The sequence below is a fragment of the Numenius arquata genome, chromosome 8, assembly GCF_964106895.1.
Source record: "Numenius arquata chromosome 8, bNumArq3.hap1.1, whole genome shotgun sequence".
Lineage (NCBI taxonomy): Eukaryota > Metazoa > Chordata > Aves > Charadriiformes > Scolopacidae > Numenius > Numenius arquata.
In genome coordinates, this window is record NC_133583.1 from 30,131,153 (window position 1) to 30,146,885 (window position 15,733).

Below are 15,733 nucleotides of genomic sequence, written 5' to 3' on the forward strand. Positions count from 1 at the left end.
GACAGTACAAAGGGAGCAAGTAATAGCTTCTGTCTACCACTGCCTGGCTGAGCCAGATACCATGCTGTAAAGGCTGGGGTTGGCAAGAACTTGCCCAGAGACCTGAGGGGTACCGTGCGTGCCTTGGGGCTCTCAGCAAGATGAATTTCCTTCAGCAGAAAGCCCAGAGGGGAACTGCTTAACACTTTTAAAATTGTAATTCTTTTTACTTCTTAGGTCACCACAAAAAACTTGTTGATCAGTAGTAAGTAGTAATTGTCATCAATCTTATTTGCCTTTTTAAACCATTACCCTCACCCTTGAAGAGGGATAAGAAATGTTGCTCGTACTAAATATTGCCAGCAATTTTAGTTATCAAATGCTAGAAATACCTTGTATGGAGGAAAAATAGAAAAAAGGAGGAGGAAATGCTTTCCCCTTTATGTTCCCCCAAAGAAAACATGGTGCTAAGAGGTGCCTCCTGAAAGGCCAACACAGTATTTGATCTCTCCACTACTCCTCCCCTGTTTAAAATTCACGAGTGAACAATATATGAAAGTACCATTAATCATTTCAGAACATAAAAAAGCTGGAGGGAATACTTTCCAAGACTGACTGGTCTTGTTCAGATATCAAGACAAATCAAGAAAGATGTGGATCAACTGGAGCGAGGTCAGCAGAGGCCCCCAGACTGGTTGGGGCTGGAGGAAGAGTGGAGCTTGGTCAGCCTCGGGCAGGGAAGGCTTCAGGGCACCCACAGCAGCTGCATGCCTGTGGGGAGGGGATTGAGAAAATGAAGCCGGGCTCTCCATAGTGCCATGTGGCGGGAGGATGAGAGACAACGAGCATAAGTAAAAATATGAGAGGTTCAGACTCTATATAAAGAAAATCTTTTCCAGCACAAGGACAGTCAAGGAGTAGCACAGGCTGCCCCAAAAGGCTGAGCCGTCTCCATCCTTAGAGATTTTCAAGAACCTGAGTGGATCTCACCTTGAGCAACATGGTCTGACGCCAGGGCTGCCCCTGCTTTGAACAGGGGGTTGGACAGGGACCTCCTGAGGTCACCTCCAGGCCAAGTTACCTTGTGATCCTATGAGCTCCAGGCAGCACACTGCAGGCACGCATTACAAGATTCTCTATTAACACTGAAGTTACATTTACTAACTTTTTCCTCCATATAGTCCCAAGATAATTAAGTAACTCTTGCCTGTTGAGATTCATTTTGGGTTTCAAGCAGTATTCTGGTTTGTGCTTTTCCAGCACTGACAAACTCTACATCATCCCAATCAGGAACTGGTACCAGAACACACTCACACACACAGACTGCGGCACTTAATTACCTCCGCTCTACCCTCCTCCATTAACAGTGAAGAAACACTGCAAAAGGTGCGTCATAGACTGGCAGACAGCAAAGGAGCAACCATGAAGAGACACGGCAGATGCAGAAGTTAATGGAGCTACTGATGAGTCTTTGAAAAGAGAGCCACAATTTAAATTATTAAAGCAGTCAAACCTTTAATGAAGTTAGTTATAGCCTCATCATAAGACTACAGGAAACTACCTACTGGTTTGTCAGCACTAGAATTTCTAAGCGGTGTTCAAGCCTGTAATTCAAGCGCTTTTTATTCTTTGTTTACAGAATGCCAAAAGCCACAATTTACCAGGGTAATGCCACATTTAACTAGTGACTAGAGTTCACATCTTTGTGAAATGCAATTGAGACAGTCATATCTCAGTCAAACTACTAGACTTTTGAATACAAGTTAACTACGTTTAAACATTAACATATAAAACTGGCAATGAAGATAATTTCCTTAAAGTGAACAAACGTGGATTAAAGGATACTGTCTTATAAAAAGGATGCACTCAGAAGTTTTCTGTAGTATTATTTAAGAAATCCTATCGGTACTGACATTTTGCTTAAAAGTGACTTCTTCTGTACCTAGGAGGATACATGAAATGTCTACTGTAAGATGACTGTCCCACGAGACTTATTTGATTTATGGGGAGTACTTTTAGATTCCTGAAGCAGCATAAAAATGGTATAGGTACAATTTTTTAACTAGATGAGACAAACATTCACCTGAACAGAGGTGTGAACCATGCCTCTTTTTCCTAAGAGCTCTTTGAAAGAACCTTCTGAAAGGCCTACTCACCTGACCAGATGTAAAGCAAATCTTTAAGAAGTAACTCAAACAATGACCCGAGAGAAGTATCTAAGAAACTAGATGAGGCAGAATGCACTCCAGTACTCTTGAAAGGTGACCTTGGAAAGGACAGTAAGACTAGAAAAGCAAAAATCTGAACACTTCCTTGCAACATATGAAGATGACTTAAAAACGGGCTCTCCTGCAACTTTTAAAAAGGTACGTGAAGTCTGACTTTCTTTGCTCATTCTCGAAGACTTCTGTAGGAGTCTCAGGTGTTTCTCAGTTCTTGCACTTTGATTGAAGGGGCACAATCTTTTAAGGACAACATTTTAAAACAGTTGTTTCATATACATTTATACAGAAAGTGAGAGACTGGTGGTGGAGGAGTTAAGGCAGTCCAGCCAAAAGTCCTTTCTTCCCTGCTCATTTTTTCAGCATCTTGATTCTTGCAGAGTCATTATTTCACTAGTTATTCAACCATTACACGGTCACCTTAGAAATTCATCTCTCTTCTGTCTAAACTTCAAATACAGAGAGAAGGATTTCTCACAAAAACTTTTCTGTCCCTCCTTAGTTTTAAGACAATGAAGACTAGCAGAGACTAATTGCTCCACATCTTCATTTGGCACAATGTTTTGTTAACCTGCCCTTTCATATCATTACACTTTTGCCTATTTATTCCTTCATCTTTACACTCAGATTGAGCTTGTAATGTTACAGTAAGAAAGAGGATGCCTTTCTCCTTAAAGACTAACAGAACTGGCTCTGAGAGTTTGAGGCTCTAGTCCCAGTTCTCTTTATGAGCTTGGGCTGCAGTAATCTGCAGCTCTATTTCTGCCCTATGCAAATCAAAGAATTTAAATATACGCTCTGTGGATGTAAAAAGCATTTCTCAGCTTTTAAGGAACCCTGAGCTTACCTTCTACACAGACAAACAAACCCAAATGTTTTTTAGAGGGAGAAGGTGAAGATTGCCAACTACAAAGTGCTTGAAAAGTTTGGGAGGGGGATTGTCCTGGTGTGGGGTGGGTTTTTTTGGAGGAGATAAGGTTGTTGGTAAGAGACAGGAGTCCTTACTTGTACTACACATTAGTGTCCAGATGCTTCAGTCCCGTTGTATTAGGCACAATACAAACAAAGCAGTCAGGAGAAAGTGATAAAGGCCCAGGATGAGTGTTGGAGGAAAAAAGCTAGGAGAAATAGGTGATTACTCCCCACATGCTTGCAGGCAAGGAGAATCTCCAGCTTGGTGCTGCAGAACACAGAGCGCTAAGAGTCCAGTGGTGCAGGAAGGTGACTGGGGCAGGACAAGCGCAACTTCAGCAGTACCGCCCTGTAACAACGCAAGGCAGCCGAAGACTCACAGTCACGGGGAGGGAGAGGGGAGCAAGAAGTTACAATATTGTTAGGACACATACTACAATATAAAAACAAGTCTCTTGCTGGTAGACAAGAGCTAATAATAAGCCATGTAAGAGCTTTTTCCATAATGTAACAGGAAAAAAAAGAACAAAGTTTCTAAGGGAGCACAGGTAAACAGCCTGGGAGAGAAAAAGGCTCATAAACTTGCTAGTAGATAAAAAGATTATTTTTTTCCCCTCTCTTTTTTGAAAAGATAAACTTGAGACAGGTTCTGGACTACCAGAGGCAGGCAGGCAGAGACACAAGACAAGATGAGGAGGAAAAGGAGGACTTGGAGAATCAGTAAGGGGAGACAGCTGAAGTGTTTCAGAACCCTGGATAGAAAGGGTTTTGGAAACGTAAAAACCTCCTTGAATTCACTCCTTACAAATCTTTCTCAAGCCCCAAACTCTTCAGAAAGAGTGCATACACCCTTTTGGCGCATCTACACCTTTTCTGTGAGGTGCTCTGGATGGGTTGGGGGGTAACACGCCACAGACAATGCACTATTTAGTATTTTACAGCTACTGAAAAGCTATTTTTAATCTCACAATGTTCCTTTCCAAAATCACTAGAGAAAGAGCATTTCATTCCAAAAGACAAGTTCACCCAAGAGCCTATCAAAGTTCTGCTCATATCAACGTGCAGCATCTAGCACTCTTTGACTTCAGGGGCTTAGGAGTGTTTCCATTCAGCAAAGCATTTCAAAGATGCACGACCCTGGCAGACTTGCTTCTCTCCTAAACTCTCAGCTGACCACCCCCAAAAGCGATCTACTGTAGAAGCTGCGACAGAGGACTTCCAGCAGGCCGCGGGCTGACTGGCGAGGGCTGAGACACAACTCCTGCTGCTCCCGTTCAGAGCACCTCACGGGGCTGCGAGCCCAGGTTTCGCTTCACCACCAGGGTCAAACTTCGCGGTCGCTCGGCAGCGGCAGGTTATCACGGCACCTACTCGAGAGGGGCTGGAGAATTCGATGGGCTCCCCTGCCTTCCCCACGTCTCCAAGGCACCGGCATGACCTTGCTGGGGAGCCCTCGCAGCGCCGGGCCGCCCTCAGCTAAGCGGCAGACGGAGCCGCCCGGCTGCGGGTACGCGGTTCCGTCCCGCCTCGGCCCCCGCTCTCCGCCAGCGGTGCGAGACCCGGTAACGTGGCGGCCGGGAACCCCCACACCCGCCCCGGCCACATCCCACTCACAGCCCCGAGCTCCTCACTGTCCCTGCGAGGACTCCCCACGCCTGAAGGGACACGCCGCTCCCCCTCGCTCCCCGCCACCTCCGGGGCCGCTGGCCGCGGCCTCGCCTCAGGGCAGGCGGCGACTCCCCCACCCCCCCACCCCTCCCGCCGCTTCCCGGCCGGCTCTCACCGGAGATACTGCGCACACAGCAGGCTCATCCTCCGCCGCTCGCCGCCCCGTCCCGCCGCGGGTCTCACAGCCCGGGCCGGCCCGCCGCGCCCGCGCCGCCGCCGTTGCTGCTGCTGCTACCGCTGCCGCCTCCAGCCCCCGCCGCCATCTTCCCGTGCAGGGCCTGCCGCCGCGGGGGAGGGGCGGCAGGAAGGAAGGGGCGGGGGTGTCCCCGCTCTGCGCTCCGGCCGGGCAGAGGCCGCCTGCGCCCCGCCGGTCCCGGTCCCGGCCCCGGCCCCAGAAAGCTCAGCGGCCCCGACAGCCGCCGCCGCTTCCTCGTCTGCCCTCCTGCCGCCCCGCTGAGGCGCCCTGACCCTCCCGCCGCGCCGGCCGCGCTTCCGGGCCCGGCTCCGCCCCCGCCAGCACTTCCGGCGGCGCCACCGGCAAACCCTTCCCCCGCGCCTTCCCCCCCGCCGACCCGCGGCGGCGCCCGCCGATTGGCTCGTCCGCTGCCATAGCAACCGAGGGGGGCAGCGGGGCGTCGTCACGGCAACCGAGGCGCCTTCCCGCCCGCCGGGGCCGGGGCCGGGCTTGAGCCTGAGCCTGGGCCTGGGCCTTGGCCTGCAGCTGCGGCGTTAAGCGGCCTCTCCCGCCCCGGGCCCCGCGCAACGACACCTCGGTCTATCGGATTCCCCTCCACGGAGCTCGGTCGGGGGGGAGGGAGGGTCGGCTTGCCGAGCGGCGGTGACCCACGGCGCTGTGAGGGAGCCGCCTGTCCGCCAGGGCGACGGTGGTGGAGCCAGCCTCACTCTTTCCTGACAGAAGAGGTTTTCTCAGGAACGATGCTAGTTGGCTTGGACTTCCCACATAAACTGGGCTGGCTGCCCGTTCCCTGCCTGCCCACACTGAAGGATTCCCAGGGTTTGGCTGCTAGGTGTCCAGCCCCAAGGGTCACCCCAAATGGCCCTCACCTCAGATTCCCTCCATTACCCAAACCCACTGGCAGCACCAGCCCCGGCACCTGGGAGGCAGCCAGCTCGGGCATGGGGTGAGGGGCTGCACGAGGGATGTGGCCCACAGCCCCAATGTGGAGACTGCGGCCGGCAGGTCTCAGCATGGAGCTGGGACACAAGCACATTAGGCAGTAACTTTGCTCTTCAGCACAGCAGTCTATCACATCTGAATATTTACACTTTTTACACTATTTACACCATGTGGTGCTGCCTCCTGTGCTGACTTGGTGACTCATTTTATGCTCAAACTTGTCTTTTGGGGCAGAATAAGTCCCACTGAGTTCAGTGGCCGCTCGACCATGCGGGCCAGCCTGAAGAAATGAGGCAGATGACAATGTGGGATCAGATGAGCACAAAGGAGGCTGGCTAATGCAAATGGTGTTATTTGAGCACGTAAGTGACCCCAAGGACAAAATGAAAGATCTTGTTTCGAAAATAAATCCCTTGCATTTCTTCAAGTTGAAACTAGAACGTGTTTAGGGAAATGATTTTCAGGGCCCCACATGTTTAAACAGAAGCCTCCTCCCAGGGCTGCAGGAGTGGGTTTCCTGGTTTCAGTGCAATCAGGGCTGGGCAGTGAGCCATGGTGCCAAAGCTCCCACCGAATGCTGCGCAGCGCCTCGGGCAGGCACTGCAGGAGGGCTCGGGGCTCAGCCTCCATCCCTGTGGGCTCTCAGCTGCAGAGCAGGAGCAAACTAGTTCAGCACTGGGCAAACTGGGGCTGCTTCTGCCTGCCTGGAGCCTGTTCTGGGCTAAATCAAACAGGCTGAGTCTGCACAGCTGCCACAGGAATTCTATGGGTTTGTATCTCGTATCAACGCAGAAATTCAGCTCTTCTGAGCTGGGCCTCTCAGGGCACATTGTCCAGGACTTGTCCCAGACCCTTCATGTTTCCAGTGTGATCTGAAGCCTCACCCTCTGGTTCACGGAATCATGGAATCACAGAATTGTTGGAGTTGGAAGGGACCTTCTAGAGATCATCTAGTCCAACTCCTCTGCCAAAGCAGGATTTCCTAGAGCACATTACTCAGGACTGCATCCAGGCGGGTCTTGAAAATCTCCAGGGAAGGGGACTCCACGACCTCCCTGGGCAGCCTGTTCCAGGGCTCCTCACCCTCACTGTAAATAAGTTCTTCCTCATATTTGAGTGGAACTTCCTATGTTCCAGCTTGTGCCCGTTGCCCCTTGTCCTGCCACTGGGAAAAGAGTCCGGCTCCATCCTCCCTCAAACCACCCTTTAGATACTTGTAAACATAGATAAGGTCTCCCCTCAGCCTTCTTCAGGCTGAGGAGTCCCAGCTCTCTCAGCCTTTCCTCATAAGGCAGGTGCTCCAATCCCTTAATCATCTTTGTTGCCCTACGCTGGACTCTTTCCAGTAGTTCCCTGTCTCTCTTGAACTGGGGAGCCCAGAACTGGACGCAGTATTCAGGACCACAGTGAGGGCACCCTGCATTTTGGAGGAGACTCCCAGGCAGTGCGTACTACTGCACAGATACCTCAGGCCTGTCTCTACTCTTCACAAATTTTTCCATCCATTCCTTCTCCTTATGGAGGAGTTGAATAACCCGAGTTTTGAAAGCAGGTGCACCTTAACCTGGTGCTGTTTCCCCTTCCACCAGCCCCCCGCTTCCAACCCCTGTTTGCAGCCAGGTCATTCTCTGGTCCCATGTTTGCAGTATACCACAGCAGCAGAGCAGCGCTGTGAGAACAGCTTACGTTGGATTAAGCAGCAAAAGCCAAAACTTTACAGGGACTCAGGCTCTCTGTGAGCCTCCCCACCTCCCACAGAGTTGACTTGGGATTTTCCTGACAGTTTTCTTCATCATTCTTCTTGCAGGGGCAGTTCCAGGGACTCCCCCTCCATTCTTTAGCCTTGGCCAAACAAACTGTTGCTTTTCCACCTTTTTTTTGCTGGAGAGGATCCCTGGCCAGAGGCTTCCTCTCAGGCAGAATGATATTGTACAGCCCGACTATAAGGTAGCCCCCAAACTGCAAAGAGCACTCAGGCACATCCATGCCCTCCTGGCAGTAATGTTATTGGTTAAAATAAAATGCTTAAAATAAAAATAACATTAACTTGCACTGTTATTGCTTAAAATAAATGTTGATTCTTTATTTTCCAGTCCACTAGAGCACCGTTCTGAACCTCAGACAAAGTCACAGGAGCACAGGCTGTTGTTCTCTGCAACTGTGAGTGCACTTCTGAGCTTGACAGGTTGGATCTGTGCAAACAGGAGTTTCCAGGGCTGCCTCGCCCTGACCTCTGTGTTTGCATGTGGATAGAAGAAGGGAAATTTGAAGGCAGAAGCTTGATTTGGGGCATTATGGCCAGGGAGGGGGTGGGACGTTCTGGCTTTCTACAGTATCTCCTAGGCCACCAAACACAAGTCTCATCCAGGAGACCACAAAGCGCTCCCTTGAAGCATCATGCTCATGCCACGTCAGGCAGATGCAAGGAGCGGGCAGCATTGACTCATCAGATGCCTTGTCTTGTCTTGTCTTGAGTCCAGTTCACTTCCAGAGCCACCCCAAAACACCTGAGAGGTTTGCATGGGGCAGAACTGACTTCTGAGTCTTGGGCAGTGGGGAATAGGCAGCCCCGGGTATTTTCAAGGCAATCTGATAGGTGGTGTTATGGGTGTTATTTAACCCATTAACGGCAATATAAATTGCCGAGTGGAGCTATGCCTCGATGTAGGTATATGAAGCAAGCTATGGCCTGTCAGGGCAACCTGCCCAGCCACAAAGACTCCCTTCTCCTTTTCTCAGGGTACATGCAGCGAGGGGGGTAATTTCCTTCCATTTAAGGGGGAGCCACTTTTTGTGATAAAAGTCTTATCTTCAAAGAAGCAGATTTATCACAGAGGTCAACACACATTATCATTTTTGTTGTTAATGGGCCAATAAGTGTGGCCTACCATTTTATTAATTACACAGCATTGGGAAGGATCTGATCCCCAAGTGAGGACAGCTGACCAGAGACCCTGCAAACCCCGTGAATAACCCTGTCCCTCGCCAGCAATGCAGCCAAAATGCCCAGGAGCGAAGCTGCTCTGCTCTCCAGAGGGAAAGTCTCATAATCCCAAATGTGAATCTATTTTACATCCTTTGACAGCCTGTTACCATAGGACCTCAGCATCTCACAGACCTTTTGACACATTTATCCTCAAAACACTGATCCAGCCTGCTCTAACAGGAGGGTGCGTGACCATCTCCACTTAACAGATAGTGAGAGGAGCAGAAGAGATTTCCTCAAAGTTGTTTAAGACAAGAATGGAGAAGTGGTCCAAATCAGAGCCTGCTCCCATCCTTCTTCATTAACTTTGACATCTTTAATTGTCCAGGAATATCCCGTGAGCATTGTAGAGTCCAAGATCTCCCTTTTGTGTATGTAAACTCACCCCCTGCTTCCATGTACCGATGTGGCTGCTGGACAGCCCTCTGTCTCAGTGCCAAACCTTTGCTTTTAGGTCTTTATCACAAAAGACATCACATAAAGGAAAGATGAGAGTACAGCTCAACAACTGAATGATTTAATGCCAGATTCTCTGCAGGTTTTGTGATTATTTCAATCTAAATGTTGTGAATGTGGGAAATTAGCACTCAAAAGCAATTGAAGAACTTGAAGGAAGAAAAAAGTATGAAGATACCTAAACAATCTTAATTTTGCCTTATATTGGGCCCTCTCTGTAATTATGCTACCATGATTAAAATGTATTTGTTGTCATCCCAGATTATACTACTTAGAGTTTTAATTGTCAGTGACAAAAGCTGCATCTTTCCCAAATTACAACCTCATTTCTCCAAATATAGCCTATACAGAAAAATTCAGGAATTTTGACTGGATAGAGGTCTGTCAAGTCTTCATTAGTCCCTTGCAAATATCACTCAGAACAAAGAAAAAAAAGTAAAATACGCTGCAACTCTTAAATAAATCCCTTTTAATCCTTATAATTCATAAGGTATCTAATGGATTTACTTTTCATTCTCTGACAGTGTGTGCTGCGCATTCTGGAAAGAAGTACTTTTTCACGCTAAATAAAAGCTAAATCCCTCTTGGAAGGGAAGGAGAAAGCAGCCATTCCTGGGGAGCCATGCTGAGTGCCTCTGCCTCGCACCCCCATCCCATATAACCCAGCTCAGGTCGTGACTCTGCAGATCGATCCATCCTGTGTAGCTGAGCTGTAACCTCAGACAGAATTAGAGACATTAAAATGCCTGCAGAGCTAATTGCATCTGTGGCCAATGTTCAGCTGCTGAATACGGGCAACAGAGAAATCTGTTACCAAGCTGACCTTCCCGAGGAGATATCTTGAAAAGTCAGTCCAGTGCCCTAGAAACGCTGCACAGCACTTGGGATCGGGTTTGCAGAGGCCACCACGCTGTAGTATTAGGTCCACAACCTCGACATGTCCCTAGGAGCCCACGGGAGCTTTATCGCAGGGAGCCCTCTGGTAATTTCTTCCAGGACACGATGAACCATATCCTGAAAAAAGCTCTTGAGCTGGAAAAGTCAGCCACCTGTTGGTCCCTGGCCACACTCCCCAGGCTACTCATGAATTTTCAGACCTCAGTTATAAATCATTTCTTTTGCTGACTGAAGAGCCCTGCTCAGTCCTTCCTTGTTTGGATGTCTGCTCCTACCTTGGGCCATCAGAAATGGAAGGTTTCTCCCTCGGGGCCAGGCTGCCCCATCCCATATGACCTCAGACCTGGTTGCTGCAGGTTCGGCAGCTCCCTCCAGCTCAACCAGGCTCACACCATAGTAGCTACCCCCGAGCCTTGTCCATGTGCTTCCACTTACTGCCCTGTGCAGGTTGCTCCATGATCAACTGGTTCAGCTTGGCCAGTCCAGCCTTATATTTGCAAATCCTTTCCCTCCCAGGGGCTAGGTTTGCAGGCCTGAGTTTTGTTTAGGTACGTTCAGATTATAGCTCAGAAATGAGTGTAAATGAAAAACCTGCTTTCGTGGGAACCAGAGGGTTTATTCTAAGTGGGCCATGAAGTGACACCCTAATTCAAGATCTGCTGTTTCTTAATTCTCAAGAAAAGCCTTTTTTTTTTTTTTTCCTAATGTGCATTGGTGCATTACAAAAATTTCTTAGCGTTACAGGGCTGGCATGTGGGGAGCAGAACTGAACCCCCTTGTTTAGCTGTGGCCAGCAAAGGCTCTGAACTGTGCCAGGGTAGGTTCATGGCTGGTTTAAGCCCCTCTAACTCCTCGGCTGGCCCTTGCATCTGGAGAGCTGTGGGTAACATGGCCAAAAGACTCGATCTGATTTGTGCTTGCTTGGTCCAGCAGCAGAGAGATAGGGGAGAGGTGGTGGGGAGGGGGGCACAGTGGAAGGGTGCCTGAGTTCAGGGTCACTTCCCACATGGTAGGTCCCTCCTGGGATCAGCCCAGGGGGAAAGGAGCCAGAAGAGATATGAGGAACCTCTTCAGGGCTTCCGTCCTCTGCTCAAGGGAGGCTTTTAAGCTCAGCTCCCTGCTCACCCGCCCTTGCAGAGCAACCCTCTCTCACTGCTCCTCTCCCACCCCCAGCAGGAATTGCTCTTTTCTCCAATAGATGTTTTAAGGAGTTTGCAAACTGTCAGTTTAAAAGCCTCAAGCTGGAAGGCTCCCCTTCCTCCTACCAAGCCCAAGGGGACAGACAAGATGAAAGGCAGTGCCAGGAGGACTAAGGAGCCCCCATCCCTCACCCCAGCACACACAGGCACGATCTTCTGCTTTCTGCTGGATGGCCCCATAAGCAGCTGCCCAGATGGTGAAGAGCTGGACACATCCGCATGCAGAAATACTCGTGGTGTGAACCACAGGTGATGTTTCAGGTGTGCTTATCTGGTCTAGCCTCGCTTCTCAAGTCCCACACGCAACAAATTTGCAGTGCTGCTGCAAGCTCCCCGTGCCAGGGTAGGCAAGCCGCTGTGTTTCTCCATGCTATTTTCTTCCTCAGAGAATAAAACCAAGCTAATCGTCCTTCTGCCCTCTCTCTGTTCTGCTGTACCAGCTCCGCAGATGGCAGATGGCTGCTCGCCACCACGGGCTGGGTTGGAGCCCAAATCGGCTGGGGGCTTTGGGGCGCTCCAGTGCTGCGTGGCAATCACAGCGAGGGCGGGCAGTGAGCACCTGGCTCCTGCAGCCAGGTCCGTTGTCTTCACCGGTGGGAAATTTGCACCCGCAGGTTCAGGGAAAGCAACAAGGAAAAGAAAATAAAGGCTGGGTTGGAAAACATTAAGGTGAAATAACCTCCTCCCGCACACATAGTCTGTGTTGGAGACGAAGAACCTCTCCCCATGCAGGCAGCTCCTTCTGCACCCCATTCTCTACCGGGGGGCTTGGCTCTGGGTGCGCATCTCAGGGGGCTGTGCCCTCGGGCTGGCTGATCCACTGCACGGCCTCACAGGCGTCACTCCCGCGCCACAAAACCCACCGCCGCTCCCCAGCCGGCGGCGTTGCTAAGTGACAGCTGATTTACCACATCCCTTACCCACCCCGGCACCGCAGGAAAGCCAAGGAAGAGGTTCGGGCAGTGCTGGCCAGACCTCAACCCTGACGCAGCCAGGCAGTGCGTAACCCACATCTGGACAGGCCACCTTAACCTTTCGCTCTCTGGTGTTTAAGGTCAAACCCCAGCATGAAATGGAGCCCGCAGAGAGATTGGGCCATGCACGCCAGGAGCTGTCATGCCTGGTGGGTTGTGGTGGGGGGGTCATCAGGCAGCAGGAGAGTTTTCTCCATTTGTGCCTTCTCCTGCAACAGCAGGAGCAACCTCTTGCTCCTATGGCTGCAGGTGGTGCAACCTACAGAAGGCTGAAGGGAAAAGATGCCTCTCTGCAAAATCAGTGGGGAATGGGGTTAGGATTAATAAAAAATTCATTTTCAAGTGGCTCACCTGAGCTCTTCTGTAGGAAAGGAGTCAGTGAAGGAGTCTTCTTGTAAAGGGCAAACCCCCACATATCATATCGGTGCAGGGTTGTACCACCCCAAGGGAAGGGGGTAGGACACCATCTTAAGTGGGAACGTGCAGGAGGGAAGCACCGTGTTCTCTAATGACAAGGCCTCTCACGGCTCTGGGCTGGAACCAAACCAGTAGTGTCACAACTCTGTTCCCATCCAAAACCCATGCAGGGTCAGCCGAGGAGCTCTGGGTCCATTGCCAGGGGAGATGGCTGAGCTGAGAGGAGCCTGAGGTCCGGTCTTGTGCAGGAACAGTGGTGGCTTGCAACGTGTTCCATCACTTCACACAAATAACAATTGCTACCTCTGGTAAAGATGCTGGAGCCTCTGCAATGGAAAACAAGCACAGTTATCTCCACCTTGCAGTGTGGAAAGCAGCTTACCCAGAAATATCAGGTGTCCCTAGTTTCCAAATGAAAAGAGCTTTCTGTTCCTTGGTGTATTAGATTCCAGCTTTTGAACTTTTTGGCTAATTTTTAACAAAATTTGAGAACAAGTTTTGTGAAAACAGAGAAAGAGAGAGAAAGAGAGAGAGAGACGCGTGCACATGCGCACAAAGGACCGGTCAGTCAGCGCACACGTATGACCAAGGCAGGCTTGAAGAATGCCCTCTTTTGTCTGCTGGTACCCTAAGGCTAATATATGCTAATTAAAGCCTGTGGTTTTTAAAGGCAGAGTTACACCGAGCACAGCAGCGGTGTTAAACTGCAGAGAGCCACAACTTTTCCTAAAGCAGCAAGTCTCTCCCTTTCAGGGTAAGCTCGGAGTAGCAGCAAAAACAAACAAAAAAAAGCCCAACACAACCCTTAAAACCTCATCCCATTGAATCATCAGATGTCTGCACAGAGCTAATAAGAAGGTAGAGCATGTTATTTGTTCATTTATTTATCGCCCTTCCCCGCATAGCCGATGGGAAGAGGTGGATCTGCTTCCCCTGGCCTTTCTTGCAGCTGAGCTGGGCAAGCAAAGGTGACACTGATGTTTTTAGGGCACTGTTAGGACACCTTGCACGGATTAGGGGCCACTGCATGCATCTAATTTGATGGCTGACCTCATCCAGACTCGCACCTGGGTCACACTGCCACAGCGACGGCTTTTGGCAGAGGCCAGAGGAGCTAGCTACGGGGGCAGCACCTCTGCCACCCTGGCAGGACGCTGGGTCAGTTTCCATTCTTGATCCCACTTCATTCCCCAGCCAAGCCCACCTTCCAGCTGATCTGCCACATCCGTGTCACTTACCAGTCCCGTTGTTGTGGGGTTTCTTTGGCTTTGAGAGTAACACGGAGGGTAAACTCCTGAGAATTCAAATCATGTTGTGTTTGCAGCAGCAAGCTCCCCACCTGGATATTCATTGGTGAGAAAATAAGATTCCCGGAAAGACTTTTGCCTGTAGACAAACATTTACACCTTTAATACTTTTTTTTTTTTCTCCTTCTTGTGAGTATTTTCCTAGTGCCTTTTATTTTTATTTATTTCTATTTTTTCGTGGCTGTAAGAACCTCTGACTAACGCACGGAAACTGTGTTCTCCTTTCCATGCTGCATGTGCTGCATGGGTGGGGTATTTAATGGTTTGTTTAAATTCTGGCAGCTCTGCCTGCTTCCCTCCAGATCCACCTCCTGCGGCCCTCAACCTGCAAAGCCTATTCGAAGGGGGCTGTGAGCTCTCAAACACCAGTGGGTTTCGAACCAACTTGTCACCAAAGAGGAGCACCCCATAGATATATCCCACATCTCCCCGGGGATGTGGATGGAGTCAAAGGGGAGAGGCAGGGAGCGAGGGGTAGAGCACACCGGCTGTCTCAGGATCCCTCTCCCTCAATGCCAGCTCAGTCTGAATTAAGAATCAGCATAAAAATATAACCCTGGGGTGTGTTACCTCACCCCTATGCAGTGAGAGAGACCACCATTTGCTATCAATGTCTGCTCCTGAGGGTGTGATGGCTGCCAGGGCCTCCACAACAAGGATTTAAGGGTTCTCTGAGCAAATGGACTCAATATCTTCTTGGGTTTGTTCCCTGGGGGTCTTTCTCCTTCATATCACTCAGGGATAGGACTGACGAGCATCACAAGCACCTGGCTAAGCTGGCAGGGCAAAAGTTTTCAAGCAAAGGACTGGAAATAATTCATCTCAGCAGGACAGTGAGAAATACACCCCGCTACTGCAGACAAGTCTGAAAGCCACCACTCCAGGCAGGCAGAAGGGAGTCAATGGTGGCTGTGAAGCCCTGCAGTCAGTGCCTCTTAAGGACAGAGGGAGGAGAACAAATGAAGGAAGAGAAAGGGAAGCCTTTTGGTGGCAAATAACTCCCTGCTGGGAGGAAAGGCTTCGCAAAGGAGATGGAGAGAAGCAACAGGACAGAGACAGCCTTTGGGAGATGGCTGAAGGCAGCTGCCCACAGCTCTGCCTGCAGTGGCTGTGAGCAGAGAGGGCTCTGCCAGCCCTTTCTCGTGGAGAAGAGCTTCTAGAGCAGAGAACAGCAGTACTGCAATCACACAAACGAGAAATGAAGACAAGTAGTCAGTCAGTCAGTCTGATACTGGTTTACCTTGCCTTAAAGACTGGCTTTTGGTGCACCCACAGCATCTATATGATCTTCACTTCCATCAGACAGTGAAATGGAGGTGTTTGGTGAAGATGAAGCCTCCCAAGGCAGTTTCCCCATGGGGGCCCAGAAGAGGGTGTTGCAGCGATGCTGCATTGGGGCTGGGGGAGCTGGGAGGCCTGTGTGGGTCCTGGGCTGGGCTGTGGGTGCTGGGGTCTTTGGGGTCATCTGAGCAGGACTGAGGGGTCACTCAGAGCATGGCTGCTCTCAAACTCTGAGTTGTGTCTGCAGATGAGTGTGTGTTACGTCTCCTCAGCCCTTGGGATGCCAATGTGTCACCA